This window comes from Phasianus colchicus, chromosome 5 (assembly GCF_987193195.1).
Source record: "Phasianus colchicus chromosome 5, bPhaCol1.hap1.1, whole genome shotgun sequence".
In the NCBI taxonomy this organism is placed as follows: domain Eukaryota; kingdom Metazoa; phylum Chordata; class Aves; order Galliformes; family Phasianidae; genus Phasianus; species Phasianus colchicus.
The window spans coordinates 14,391,601-14,407,928 of NC_143440.1; the positions used below are offsets into that span (position 1 = coordinate 14,391,601).

At 38.0% G+C, this 16,328-nt stretch overlaps 1 protein-coding gene across 3 annotated transcripts in view; it reads right to left on the reverse strand.

Moving 5' to 3' along the window:
- Positions 1-16,328, reverse strand: part of KCNQ1 (potassium voltage-gated channel subfamily Q member 1) — a 335,168-nt gene that overhangs the window by 141,078 nt on the left and 177,762 nt on the right. The gene's annotated exons all lie outside the window — the stretch shown is intronic.

Below are 16,328 nucleotides of genomic sequence, written 5' to 3' on the forward strand. Positions count from 1 at the left end.
AAGGCACATGTGAAAGGTACCAGGGCTAACAAAGGGCTAGCATATGGGCATCGGGCTGCCCCATAACGGGAACAAAGGCAGCAAATTGGCAAGACATTCTAAGATATAAGCTGCTTCAGTAGATATTCACTGCTTGATGAAGCCTCTTGTGATTTGTTGATCTTTTTCTTCATTGCTTTTTCACTGTTATTTCTACAAGAGCAAGCATTAGCTACAAAATGCCTCACTCACATCATAAAAAGTCACAGTTTAGGATGAAAACTTGATTGCTTTTCTCCGCTGTCACAATCTCACAAGAAAACAAAAGACTGTGTCTTTTTAGCCACTCGTAAATATTTTATAATTTAGTAAAAACAACAGCCTACATGGTTAAAGTTCAGGCCAGCAGTAGTCAACAAGACGAGACAATAAAAAGGAAAGCTACCTTTTGTTTTATAACACATTCAACAACAACATCACCAAGGCGTTGGAAGCTTACAGACTTCCCATTGTATTCCAGCCCTTCTGCAAGCTGCCCGTCTCACAGCTCTGATAAATGATGTTTGGAACAGAAAGCTGTTTGGGCTCTGAGCTGGGGATTTGGGTCCACATCAAGTATTCAACAGGGCCATAAAGATGCACAGGTTAGAAAGTGAATGCCATTTTCTCCAGTGAGAACTGAAGAGAAGACACCTTGCAACGTGCCATGTACCCACAAGAGATGAAGAGCAAATTTCAGTTAGATATATTTCTGTAGTTATATGTGGATAAACAAAAGCAACAAAAATTGCTTGTTTTTACTTTTATATTATAAAAAATGACAGTGAAGCTAAAGGCTTTGCATACAGGCAAAGTCCAGAAGGCTGTAGGTGCAATGCCAGCTGCCTGCAGCATTCATACTGAGCAGTTATCCCAGCAGTTTGATTAGACAAATGTGACAGTATTCCATAACAGATGTAAGTGCAGGGCACTGAGCTTTTCTCACAGTTCATTCACCATCAAGCCCATTCCCTATCTTTACAATGAACAGTTCAATACGTACTTAATTATAATTAGAAAATTACTTTTTCATTAAAATGTGTTGTTTCTCACTTTGTATTAAACCTCTCCACAGTATCCACAATAATGATGAGACTGAAATGTTTTTGAAAGTTTTGAGATGTAACATCTATGTCTTCCATGAGATCAGAGAAGGAGTAATGTCAAACAGCTCTTCTCCTGAAGCAGCTTTCCCCAAGTGACACAGTCCAGAGACTAACTTGTTGGCATTTGTTATTATAATTGACTTTCCATAGCTTTTAACAAGGCATAACCCTCTGTATATGTTTAACTGGTGCAGATAGATTTTCAAGTCTTACAGCATAAAATAAGAGCGTAGGATGTTATGCATCATCAAGAATGCAGTGGATAATGTTCAGTTATCCACTTCTTTTCTACTTCAATTCCATCCCCCTGGATGCTCTCAACTCCTTTTTGAATGACCCCAGTGTTTTAGTCTTAATAACCTTCACAGCAGTCCATTCCAAACATTTATTACTGCTGGATTAAAAAGTATTGCTCAGCTACATCTGTTCTTAGTTTGCTTTTGTAAAAGTTTTTTTTTTTTTTTCCTTAATGCTGTGTTTTCAATGGAAGAAATATACCTAAAAGCTCTTAGTGAAAAAATTACACAGGCCAATGCATGTAAAAGGGTGTGGCAAGCGTGCCTTTGTCAGAAAGCCTAATTAATGGACATTGGCTGATATTAAGAGCTTGTGGGCTTTCTTGTCAGAGTAGTGTCAGTTCTGTGGCTGTCCATGACTAAGAAATATACACACACAAAAGGAAAGGTTCATGCTGAGAATCCTACTGCTTGACTTATTTGAGTATGTGAAGAACAAGATATCTTGGAGCTGTTCAGCTCTTTTTGCTTTTATCCATACCACAGACAGACAGCTCTGGCACTACAAAGACACAAGGGTGGGTCAGGATCCCACCACACCTGGGCCTTTGGGCAGCTACGCAGACCATAAGCAACACTGGGGAGCCTGATGGAAATTAAAGTCTCTGAGGTGTGTTAGTAATGCTCTCCTGTGCCATGACAGCACAGGTTGTGATTTGATACGCAGCCAGCTTTGTTCCCACTTGCTCACCCTGTTTGAATGCACAGACTGCACTCCTTGCTGCCCTGGGGGCTGGAGAAGTGTCTGACCACTCAAGGAGCCACCTCAGTGCTTTTCTGCTCACCGGCCATCTGCAATTATTTGGATTTTTCAGCACTGAAAAGGCTGTGCCATGGTAACACATGGGCACTGTCACACATTGACAGATGCTGCAAATTACCTGAATTGGTCCCATCTTAGGCTACCCTGTGTAAGCTTTAACGGGAAGAGGGGGGAAAATCGCAAACAAAAACAAAGCTCCTCCTCTAAGAAGCCAGGCAAAGCCAGGAAGAGTCACACACACATTTTCTATCCCATTTCACACATCACAAAATGGCTTCTGCTTTTCTCTGACCTGCTGTTTAAAAATGCTTTTCAATGCTTCACAGAGCAAAAAAAAAAAAAAAAGAAAAAAGAAAAGAAAAGAAAAGAAAAGAAAAGAAAAGAAAAGAAAAGAAAAGAAAAGAAAAGAAAAGAAAAGAAAAGAAAAGAAAAGAAAAGAAAAAAAAAGACAGACTCCTTGCCCACCAAGAAGGAACTTTATGAAAGTTCATATCACTTGACAGCAGCAGAAGCAGCAAAGCAAACCGTGCTCCATCTTGCTTCAGTGCCCTTCTGGCACTGCTCTGATTGCAGCGCAGACAGTAAACAGTAGTGTGTTTGTGTGCAAATAGCATTCTCCTGAATGATGTCTGCACCTGTGTAAACTGACATCAGTATCTTTTTCTAAAATTCAGTTTATTTAAGGAGTTCACAAGAGACACCTGTTCCTTACACAGGCACAAATGACATTCAGTGATCTGAAAAATAGTAGGGGGGGCCGAGAAAGAGGGCAAAAGCCACGTGAAGGGCTCTGTATGCAGGCATGTTTATACCTCCTGGGCCTCTACCAGACAGCTGCTGTGGCTTTAATTGCTGATCCTTCTGGACTGAGCTGCTATTTGCAAAATAAAATACAACTATGCTCAGTTTTAAATACTGAGTGTTAAAATGAATACTGTGAGGAATGGAAGGGCAGAAGCAAACAGTGACACGGTCTCTAAGAATGGCCTCCAGGCTGTACTGCTTTTTTCTATGGCCTCTTACAGCTGGCAAACTACCTGAGAGAAAGAGAGATAGGGCACAGTAAACTGAAGATTCAGCCTGGAAAGCAGTCACAACTGCTCTCCGAGGACACTGCCACCATTCAGGACACCTGCCTCAGATACAATAAAGCAGGAAAGGAGTATTTCTACTTTGCAGGGAATGCACACACAGAAGCTGCTTACTTCCCATTTATTTGACTGAAAGCATTTTTAAAGAAGGCAACACAGATATTTGCAATTGCTAGCCACCTGCTTTGTTTAACTTAAGTCATAGCTTGGAAAGTGTTAGAAAAGCTTTATATTTTTTTTTCAAACTCGTTTTTAAGATCTCAGTTTTTCAAATGCAGTAGAGTGCAATAAGTACATAAGTAGCGATAATTATCTGTGAGATACTGGGAGGAAGAAAAGGTCTGCATTCATCAACAAGTGACAGACTATCAGGCAGATATTTGCCATACCCTGTTACCCTACCCAGCCAGAGAGCAGGAGGTATCAGGGCTGAACCCCAAGTGAAATGCAATACTTTTAAAACAGAGGATTAATGAGACAAGATGACTTGAAATGACTTGACGAGAAATCCAATCTGCTAGTATCCAAAACTGAGAGGGAAAAAAAGAGCTGGAAAGACAAAGTCTTTTGAGGCAGGTCAGGTGGGAAGGACAAAGTCTTCCAGATGAATATGATGAACAATGACAGATTAATTCCCACCTCTGCAGAGCTGCTGGCTAAGACACAGACCACAGCTGAAGGAGCTGAGTGACTCACTAGCAGAAAAGCTGAAGGAGGTAGGGCGGATGCTCAGGAGCACTACAGCAAGAAAATTAAGTGAAACAGAAACATGGCAAGGTGAAACTAAACAACAAAATGTGTTTCAAAGGAGGAAATCAGTCATTTTGATGTCACAATTTTGAGAATAAGTACAATGCACACAAAGCAGCAGTTTGAGGTATTGTCAGCAGTGTCTAGCCTTCATAATACACTTGTCAGAATAGTCAAATCTAGAGGAAAAAGTGGATTCACGCCTTTAGACAAAAACAGCCTTCCTGCCAAAAGAAGTGCCTTATTCATTTCAGTGAAGTTAACTGTGTAAATCAGCTATGTGCTGTATCAGGACTGCGTTCTCAGAACACCAAAACCTTCTTGCCCCCTTCCTCTATCAACAAATACTCATTGTCAATACTTCACACTTTTCAAAAATTAATGTAGACTGCGTCATCATCTGGAGGTTGGCAAAATACAAGAAGATAGCTAGAAGCTTATTCTAAAGACTATCAAATATATTGATTTTTGTCAAAAACACAGAAAGCCTCGCTCTTTGTTCACTATCTGCTACATCCCTTCTTTGGCAATAAAAAGCACATCCTGGAGCAAACGTCACTCATATTTGAATGCCGAATTTTGCTTAAGTAGAATTTTTATGTTTTCATTTTAGAGTTCCTTAGGCTTCCTGAAGACACTGTCCAGAGACATCGCAACCCTCCAGCCCTGTGACCTATTCCACCACTTCTCTGGGATCCCAAGCAGACAGAGCATGCAGACTTCTGTGAGAGCCAGTTAATATTTTCTGAATAGAGGCCCAAAGCTGCCAAATGTGAATTCTACTGAATTACCCGTAAATAAACTTTGCAGAAGGCATACTTTTCATCACCAATTCCTTATTTCTACCACTATAATTTTCTGATAGAACCCCCAGAAGATTTTTTTTCCTTGACATTTATCTATGTCCATAAAAATACAACAAAATGCAGTAGAAAGGCAATTGTTCCTTATGGAAAGTAACTCCTCATAATTTGTCGATAGGTGCCTGACATACTGAATTACCCTTGTGCTATATAAAGTGAAAGCCCTGAAGCAACAATTCATTCACAACTAGTATATTTACAGTAAGATTACAGCACGAAAAAGACTAAGCAGATTAACTGCTTTTTAATCTGGTTGTACACTGATGATAACACAGCTCTCTTTGCACAGATTCAGCTTGTTACGGATGCTCATGGAAACCGAAAATAAAGTTCACTGGTCTTGTGCCAAAGACAAGGGTTTGACATTTTTGCTATGATATTCTCTTCTCCTTTTCCTTTCCCTTGCTTTTTCTTTTCCTTTTCTTTTTTCGCTTCTTTTCTAAATGATAAATATGCAGAATTGCCTAAGTACAGCTCCATAGAAAGAGACCATCTCCCTCTTGAGGATATTTTAATTATTTGAGATGACAGCCTAAAGAATACCACGATCCTTAGAACACGTCTTAGCGCTTCACATACAGACCCTTTTGTGCCTTGTCAATTTTAGCACAGTTTATTGAGCAGTTCAATCTAAGCCAGATGTTTGCTGACAGAAACTTTACAGGTGATGACAAGATTCCATTATCTCAATGTGCATGACTTTAGTTAATGCAAGTTTCTGAGAAATCTCATTCTCTTCTCCTGGCCTGTATTCTCATATACTGCTGTGAGAAACCCTTTTACTGAAGCAAGAGAACAATGTTTGCATGAGTTAAACTTATCTACTTACCATATATTTCTTCTCAAAGTGTCAAACAGACATGTTATATGATGGTTTGTGAAATAAATTGTTAGCCTGACAGACAGACTAGAAATAAAAGCATTTACTTGCTTAAAGATGCAGACTTTGACAGCTGGTGGGATTTACAAAGGCCACTGTAGCAAGTCAGGCTCCTCAGCTCATGCATGCTGCTCAGTCTTACTGACGCAGTGCTCATTTCATAGGAAGCACAACCTTCACCAGTCCTCAGGAAAGAGAACTAGAGGTGAAGTGGGCAAAGACATCACACCATCTCATTATCTTCAACCGTATGTTCCCCTTCTATCTCCTCCCCCTTGATTCTCTGAAATTTCTTTATCACTGCTGTGAGATATGGCAACATACACCTTGCAATCGAGTAATGACGCTTTGCTTGTTTATGGCACAAGGTCAGGCATTTACTGAGGCAAGACCTATTAGACTGCAGTACACAGCAAGGCAAGTTACATCACCAACATGGACAATGGAAATGAACTAAGAAAAGTGAAAGCAGAAGCACTAATTTAAAACTGTCATTTAAATCAGACAGGAATTCTCATTGCATCTTGGAACGCTTAAACTCATGGATGATGGTGCAGAAGAGAAGCAACACTTTCATAATATGTTTTTTGTTCTTGCCTTTTCTAAAATGCAGGATCTGTATCAACTATACATGCACTTCAGCCACAGGGAAAAGAAGCAAAAGAAATGTATCTTCTTGAAGAGCGCTGACAAAAAGAAAACCCACAGGAAATTCATGTTCTGGTGAATGTAAATCTGATATTTAAAGTGATCACTGGAGCACACCTGATTAATGGGTTAGGTTTAACTGTCACTGAGAATTTCCTTGATTTAACACCATTTTGTTGCAGTGCAGTCCACATTTCATTATATTATCTCATGGGTGCCACAGTATAAGTCTCGTTTTCTGGACCATTATTCTTTCACATAAAAAGAGAAGTTATTCAGTATACAGTATCTCAGAGAAACAGATTCTCTCATAACTAAATCTTCCACAACCATGTATGTTACATGGATGTTAGGAAGAAATTGTCTCCAATGCATGGAAAAGGTATTCCAGTCATTGCAAATTTGGTCAGTCAAAGCTGAGAAAAAAACTATTTTATCCTTTATTTAAGTCTGATTGCATGTGTAGATTTTTTAAGCCCCAGTTTTGATGGCTGTGTGACTGAGGAAACCTGAGAATTCTATCAGAATTGGTCAGCTATAACATGCTGCCTGTTTATTGTTTGTATTTGAGACTATTGTTTCCCAAATTGGAACGACATGTAATGTAAATACACCTGAACAGTACAAACACAGCTTGTGAGAAAAAAGAATAGGAAGCAACAAATTACACGTGATTGTGGACAAATGCTCATTCATGAGCATTATTCTAAGCCAAGGTAAAGAAGTTAAATTTAAGAAGGAATTAGGGAAATGTTCAGAAGTGATTTCATGGTCAAATTTTACCTTAAACCAAATCAAATTTTTAGTTTTCAACAAAGAATGCATTCTCCTTTCTCTGCTTTCTCCAGCAGTTTCTGAAAAAAGGAAAAAAAAAAATCTACCTTGCTTTGTTCTTAAAAGGCTTAACAAAGTTTTAGGTGAGTAATGTTTCAATCAAAATGTTTCTGAATATTTGGAATCTAACTGTTGAGAATGCAGTCGCTCAACATACAAGAATTCACTTGGTAAAAGATACTTCATCTATCCATTAACAATTTTGCACCTCTTAAGCGGTAAACATAGTGGTCACTTCACAATTCATAACTCACCATGGCTGCCCCATTTAAATTAAATATATCCCCAAATCCTGCCTCAGGAAATAAGTTGCTAGTTCAGTTAGTTTCTGAACAGCTTAAGTATATCATTAGTATGAAAATGATCCCTTTTTATGAGGTGCTGTTATTTCATAGGATATACTTAATGCTTAGGAATGTGTATATCATATACCAGAATTATGTACAACATATAATGAAGCACATATAAAATTGCAGTAAGCCCTAGAAGAACTTACGCAGTTAAAATTCTGACAGACTTCCCTTCATAAACTTTAAAAATTTTAGTAATAAATAATTTCAGGATGAAATCTAAAAATAAAAATGAAAATCAAACGCCAAAAACCCCAAACACTTGGAGGATGTGAGCTATAACCTCTATTTTCTTCATAGAGCAGCAAAAAAATAAATATGCAAACAACAGTCCTTATTCTGTTGTAATTTTCTTGCTGGATGGTCAAACAAAGTGCTTTGAAGATCATGACGTTTACAGTTCCTGGGTATAAAAATACAGATAGATAGATATATTTACCATCTGCTAGAAATAGAAGCCTTCTTGTTGCTGTGCTTCCTTGAGAGAAGACCTTGTAGGGAAATGCATAATTCCCTGTTATTCCAAAGGAAGTCTTTTCTCACTCTTTAGCTCTGTAAATCAGCAATTTCATCTACAAAAAGTATGCTTATAGATATACTTCAGTTAAAATCTGGGAGTGTGTGTATAGGATATCACAGTCCCCAGCGCACATGCACTTCAAAATTAGTAGTCTGAAGTGCTATTTGACTAATCATTAGAATTGTAGTTGAGCAAAAGCAAGATGCTAATTACCTAATATCAGGCAGTAAATGACGACGAACGTATAGAAGCCGTCTGCATGCCTATAGGCTTAGGTATTTCTCATTTCCTGGGATCAATGAGCACATGTCTGTTACTTTCAAAGATACAGCTCTACCACCCTCACCATATCATATAAATAGTTCTATCTCTCAGTGCACAGGCAAGGGTTAATTCAAAAAACCACTCATTACCATAACTGCAAAACAGATTTTTGTGCTATGACTTATTGAAGCTGCTCTATTAAGTGCATTTGCACCAGAAACATATAAATTGAAAAAAAAACCAAACCAAAACAAAAACTAAACCACAAACCATCAGCATATCTCTAGCAAATACCAAGACTACTTATGCTTTAGTACATTGGAGAAATTGTTCATGCCTACGTAAGGATTGCCCCCATACTGCTTCCAGGGTCAGCAATTTGCATGCAACTTACATCAGACCTCAACACGCCTGTGGAAAAATGGGACTGCTTTCTCTGCACTTGATCTCAAAGATCAGTAATCAAAGTATTTTTGCCAAGTTATGTTTTCAAGCATAGATCACCTCTAAGAGTCAAAGGAAATTTACACTGTTTCAGATAACAACAGATGCTAAATAGAAAACAGTTTACATAAAACATTGGAAAAGGCATTTCATTAACGAACTCCAAGGCCCTGCACCATCCTATGGTAGGACACTGGGCAGCAGAATCATGTTGCACTTGTTCATATTTTTTCAGGAAGCAGATTTTCTGTCCCTTACTCAGGCAGAAATGTGCCATCAAGGACAAAGGCAGTTTTTAAGATCCTCAATTAAGAACCGTCTTACAGTCCAAATATGCACACAAAAGCGAGTGGCGTGCTTGAAATAGTTTGGGGATAAGACCTGGTATATTGTAAACCATTAGATTATTACTAGAAAGAAAGAAAAAATCAAAACTAGAAATATGTCAACATCCTGTCTTATCAAGAATCCCAGTTTTAATTATTAACTTGTTCTTATGTTATCTGTCATATCAGAACGTCCAAGTTTCCAAATACAAATTCCCACTTGTCATGCCTTTTCATACCCTAAATTTCAGAGACTTTAAATGAGAATTGCTAGTTAATTACTATATACTCAGTTTTATATCAGGTTATATGGGATTGCAAAGTTGCTTACAAGATTCAGATTTCCAGAATCTAAAACTGGAAATCAGTGTTTTGTTCCAACTGTTTACCTTTTGATTACTGCACTCACACAGCACTCACCAGTGGGCAAAATCAAGCTGTCTTCAATGCTCTCCACAGCTTTTTCAAGAAGGAAAAAACTAATTTAATTTCTCATGTTATAAAAGGGAAAACATGCCTACATTAACCCTGGTTTAGCTAAATGAAGAGGAGATCCTGGAAGCAATTAGTCCTGCACAATCATCATCATGATAGTATTACCTACAAATTCAGCCAAATCTCAAGCAGTGTAAGAAACCAGAGAGCCCAATAGGTAATTCTCTTCCTAAAGCCCTTAATATTATAAATATTCCTGCAAGTTACATCACTAGTGACTTTCAGCCCTTAAATGCTCACACAGGCTGTGTCTCACAAGGACAAGTCCAGACCCTGTGCCAGGATATGAAGCAGAGAATTCTAAAAAAGCAACAGTGGACAGGCTGAAAAGATAGCAAAAAATATCAGCAAAAAAATTATGGATGCCAGCATGTCAACAAAGCCTTGAAGTTTGCATATCATACCACCCTACAAATCTAAAAACAGGTCTAGCATTTCACAATGAAAATTAATGCAGCAAAAATTCAAATCCAGCAACAATGCAAAACAGTTGTATGTTCTGCAGTTTTAAGTAAAATTTGTTTTTCTGGCTACTGGACAAAGCTATTTCTGTATCCAAATGTGAAATCCAATGCTCTGTCACAAAAATTTTCCTGCTCTTTCTGGTTGTGATCTGCAAAGTACCCTGGAAAAGCACCAAAAGCAATGTTTTCCCTCATTGCTGTACTTCGTTATGTTCTGTACTCTGCAATTATTTAGATGGCTGAAAAAAAAAAGAGAGAGAGAGAGAGAAGGAGCAACTGTGAAATGCATTGTGCAACCGCAGATGACTTCATGTTAACCCCTGTTCCTGGGTTCCACCCTCAGGTCAAATGCCTATGAGTCAGTGTCTAGCACAGATGAATGATGTCATCCTCACGCCACCTCTTCAGCAAGAAAATGTGGTGGAGCCTTTCATTGTCTGCTCTTAAGAGACCCTGGGTTACTAAACGAAGTTTCCAAGATAAAATGAATGTGCCTGAGCTTAAAAAGACAGGAAATGAGCACATCACTGCAACGCCTTTCAAATATGTTCTAAGAAAAAGATAGTGATGGAAACACAGCAAAAACAACCAACAGGAATTATGTTGCAAGTCAGGAAAAAGATTTGCATAGCCCATTCCCCAAAAGGCAACCTACAAGGGCAATCAAGTGTATCTCATATCAATTCAAACAAAACAACCTAGAATGAAATAACACGGAGGAATGGATGCAATCTCTCTTTCAGTGCCCAAGTGATGACTGATTAGATATGCAAGGAATAAGCTGTGCGTGATAAACCTTAACATACTGCATCTGAGGGATTTAAGGACATCATTCCAAATTGGTTTAGTACATTGCAGTGTGCAAATAATAATCTTGATTACAGTGCAGTTACTCAGTCATAACATTTTGAGACAAGCATCTTCAGTAAAGCATCTTACAGTAAAACTGTAAACTAATTAATCACTTTTTAAATACAGGAAAGGAGAAAGAAGTGTAAGGGGTAAGGATACATAAAAATATACTATAGGGGGAAGAATACATTAAATGACTCTAACTCAGAAAATATTGAAGGGAACTTTAGGTGAAATCTCATGTAACTTGAAAAGTGTTTTACAATGTCCTCCTGGTTTTGAAAGCTCTTCTGCATGTGGGCTAGCTTGGCAGCTCCAAAAGTGGAGTTTCACAGGGGAAGGTGGACCATGTGCAAAATAAAGGCATGAAGGAGAGCCTTCATATCTAGTCTACATAAAGCCTGAGTCACACTACATAAGACTTTAGAAGTACGGATTTAACAGGGCTCTTGTTAAACAGAGCCAAGGTGATGCAGCTGCATGAGGAAATAAACAGCAGCAGCAACTCCTACTTGTAAAGCTGTAATAGTAGGAGGATGGGAATTCATTTTATTTTATTCTAAATGCAAAATTTTGTGTTATGTCTAAAAAGTGCTTTTAAATAATGTTATAGGATTGTGTAGGTACTGACTGACTGAAATTTCACTATGAGGCTCTAGCAATCCTTAGCTTAACTTTGGTTGGGGATAGTTAGCAAGCTTGTTGTCTCTACTAAAAGAAGTGTCTTGTCTACTTTTACTCTATACTCTGTTTTCTGAAGACAAGCAAACAGTAGAATCAGACTAGCACTGAAGTAAACCATCTTTCAAAAGAATTCCAGTAGGAGTGAAATACTTTTAACTAGGAATATAAAGTATCAAATGCCACTTGACAGTGTTGGCAGCTAATAAATTCGTAAATACATACGTACATAAATGTCCATCCTTATTTACATTTTCTTTTCTTTTTTGTCCAGTTTCCATTTTTTGGCACATAGAAACAATCCTCCTCTTTTGAGCTAGATTCCACTGTAACAATGTCCTTTCTTGGTAGCCCTCCCTTTCACCCCACACCCACAAATCGTGATACAAAGCTGCTCAAAAAATCAATCCAGGCTTGAGAAAATACAAGTCTGTTGTCTTTGTTCCCTCCCCTCCCCCAACATACACTCTTGTCTCCATTCCTACTACATTTTTCCCTCTCTCAAAAACCCAACCAATAGCTTCAAAGGAGAAAATCCATGCAATCTGCCTGGATTTGCAGCTTTTCCTTCCCACAGGCATAGCAATTCTTATCCTTTGTTACCCAATCCACCTCAAGTTGCATCAGGAGAGGTTCAGGTTGGATATTAAGAAAAACTCCAAAAGAGTGGTCAGGCATTGGAACACACTGTCCAAGGAGGTGGTGGAGTCATTGAGGTGTTCAAGAAATGTGTAGATGTGGGACATGGTTTACTGGGCAATATTGGTGAGAGGTGAACAGTTGGACTGGATGATCTTAAAGAGCTTTTTCAAACCTAAAGATTCTATGAGTCAGTAGGTCTGTGACTCTACGTCCACAGCTCCTGCAGTTGGCTACAGCCTGTCATTTTGATATTTGGTCTGAGTTTCGGTCTCCCATGCTATACTGACAGACTTCCCTCATCAGAGATCAGTATTCTAGATCCTCATTTTCTTATTCCTTGAGCCCATTTCCTTCAATAAGCTGTGCTAACTACCAGAACGTTTCCTGAATCCTTCTCCAAACTGAAGGCTTCTTCCAGTCCATAATTTCCCTCTTCTCTACAGAGCCTGCTTTAAAAGATGAGCCCTGCTAATAAATAGAAAAGGGAACGTTTACTTTAAAAATAAGCTGAGCATAGCTCAGCTTCCATAGTAGAGCAAGTGGCCTCTGCTGAACCCTTAAGGAGCTTGGCATGCATGTTGTACATTAAGAGTAGTATTGTGGAAATTGCACCGCATTATTGGTGGTTTAAAGTGACTACTATCACATGAAAAACACTGAGGTTACATACTGCAAATTATTGCTCTGGTCTGAAAAACTCAGACCACTTACTTCTCAGTATCTATTTTGATACAGCATCAAGAATCATTTTTCCTCTCTCTAGTGGTGCACTTTTGCATAATGACAACAACACTGGAGGATTAAGAGCATGGGCTATTTAAGATGTAATTCTGTACTCAGGCCTAATTCTAGCGTGAACAAATTTATTGTGAATGAAAATGACAACAAGACACTGTATGCTACAAGGTTTTGACTGTTAGGCTTCCAGAATTAAATATTCACATTTGAGAAGAGCAGATGTTCTAGGTTTCTGGATTGGTTTTGTTGTGCTTTTGTCTTTGAGGTATGTTTGATCTTCTCAAATGATTTTGGTATTGGTAAGAAATCTGGTGTTTCTGGTGCTTTTATCTGCAGCAACAGTGTGAAACTAAAAAAGACAGTTTGTAGATCCTATCTGAAAAAGAAGGAAGTTTTACCCTGTGAAGTCTCAAATCTTAAAACACCCCTCAGATGAACTACAAAGTACAGCTAATAGTTCTACCATTCTGTTTCTTATTTATTTATTTTTTACTGTAAACTGATCTATTTGAGCACTGAAGACGTTAATGTATGCTTTCAACATAATAGGAAGCCAGAAGCGGTAATACTGGTTTAGAGGCAGACAGGGATGTATAAATAAGACTACTGTTTCTAAGGAGTAAAGCTTAAATATTGTTATATGGTAGTTAAAGTAGAGTATAATAGTCTATTGTTTCTATGAATAGGTTCTCCAAGCACCAATCAACACCTTATCGGTAGCATTAATCACTAGGATATCTTCCTCGAGATCAAAGAAACACTTCTGGAGTGTTCAAACTGACTTCAGAAAAGTTTGGCGGTAATAACAGATTAGATTTAAACATCAGCAACTGTATCCTTATATAATGAATCTTATTTTGGTAAGTGAACGTTACGGAAGGCTATTTGAAATGGTTCAGAAAGATTTTCTCACAGTAAAGTGTAAGGGAAAAAAAAAAATTGAGCAATCAAAAGTCCAGATTAGACAAAGTATCTTTGGTTCTGTTCTTAACGTCTGGTGTATGGAACCATAATTCCATTTCTGTATGATAAGATTCACAGTATTGCTTTCATTAACAATATCAGCAGCTTACAAATATTATTTTTATCAGTATACCTAGTGTTTTCCTGTTAACGTATTTGTAAATATGTTTTAATCTTCTCTTATTGTTAACAGTGAGTGGGCTTTTAGTTCTAGAAGGAGGAGTTTAATTTTGGATCAAACTGGTCTACGGGTCATCCAAGTCCATATGCTTCAAAGAAAGAAATCCTGTTTCCAGGCAGTTTTGACATAACAGTTTGTAAGAGCTAGTAAACTCTGAGGCTCAACAGTCATCTCCAAATTGGTATTCTTTCAAGTATGAGTGCTTATATTCCCGTGTGTTTGTTTTAGTATCGATTCCATTCTTCTGTTCTTTTTATTGATAATTTATTTCCACTTCAGCTAAATGCTCTCCAGAGATGCTACAGCCATCCATTCTTCCAAAAGTACAAGTTAACCTCAAAGCAATGCAAACGTTGATAACACATTCAAACTTGCTGCATGTAACTTACAGTTTCTGTAACTTCCACTCAAAAATTCTCTGCTTTAATTTCTCCCACTTATTTACACTGCAAGTGTAATTGGACTTTGATTTTTTCCATTAGAGAGAACACTGATGTAATACTGTTTCCAAATCTGTTTGTTTTTTTTTTCCTATAGACTTGAATGGCATTACATGAAGGTCAATGCCAAGTACTTCCAGAAAGTTAGAAGTAATAAATTTCACAGAATCACCAAGCTTGGAAAAGACATACAATATCATTCAGTCCAACTGTCCACCTATCACCAATAGTTCTCACTACAGCACATCCCTCAACACATTTGTTTCTCTACTCACTCAATGCCTTCAGTGCAAAACAAAATGAATAGGAAATAATTACCCTGTATACTGTTAAAGATGGCATCAATTTTGCTGAGGTAGAATGGCCAATAATGTATCAGCCCACTATTTCAGTGTCTTTTATTCATCTCAAAACAAAAATATAAAAGTCTTTTTCAACAGATAAAAGAATATATTTCCCACTGTTATCTTCAGTGCTGTCCTGGAGGCTGGCATGGATCACAGAGTGGTCAGCTCTACCCCACACTGCTCCTCAGACAAAGTAAGAAGGCTGCATTTAAACACAAATGAAGAGCAAGGACAGGCTACACACTACTGTAATTAAATTTTGCAGCCTACCTCTTAGGACAGGTGCTCTGAATATTAGAAACAGAGGCATGAGGTAAAGAAATAACATGCTGCATCTATGCAACCATTCAGAGCTATGCTCAAACCCATGGCACGGCTTTCTGTTAGACACAAGCAACAGGCAATGCTGAAGTAGATATCTCAACAATATTTTTGAGTTAGTAAAGGAAAATTACAGAAAAATCTCAGCTAGTTTCAGAGATGAAGACCATAAGATCTAATTCTTTTTTATTAGAGTGAAAAAAAAACTTACAACCTGATGTTGGTTTGGTTTATTTGCTTTTATGTGCCGGAGAGTATCAGGAGGTCAACTGCACAAAAAATTACTTTCAGAAATATATAACTATCTTTCCTGAGATAACAGTAGCCAAATCCCTTCAATAAATATCTTAGCCCGTCCACCTGTAGCAATGGAATGTAAAATTGTTTGCCTTTCCCCATACTTTCCCACAGGAATGAAATAATTCAAGATACTGTTGTAGACTAGAACCATACCTAGGTTCAAGGCAGGGAAGAACAAACTTTCTATTAGAAAATAGTTGATAAAGTACTTCAGTTCTGCAGTGCATCCTGGGTACTTCTTTGCATGACCTAATGGCTATGATGGTAGATAGGAACAGACATTTTTATGCAACTAAAGGATAAGCTTGTTAAATGGTTTTGTGCTACTATTCAAATTAGCAACCATCATCTTGCAGTGGTTCGGCAGACTTTATGGAGTAGCAGGCCGACTAGAAATGCATTCCCATTGGAGCTCTTACTAAAAGGGGAAGTCTTGCTTGGTTCAGTTATTTCTTCAAGGGATTTAGCTTTTTTAGTTTTATCAGCCTGACACACGTATTGTGAGCATGATAAATAAGCAGCTTTTTCTGATCTTCTACTCGTGCTGATCGAAGCAGAAATAAAGAGGGAGTTGCAAAGCGTAAAGCAGGGTGAGTTGCTTAGGGAGAGGATTACATAAGCATCAAGTAGACATTGCGTGGAAACACCAAAAGACATAAACCTGATAGCTACCAGCAATAACAGTTTCTGTCGATAGTGGTTTTCATTTATGAAACTGGTACGAAACGGTGGCCTGTACTCAACATGAGGT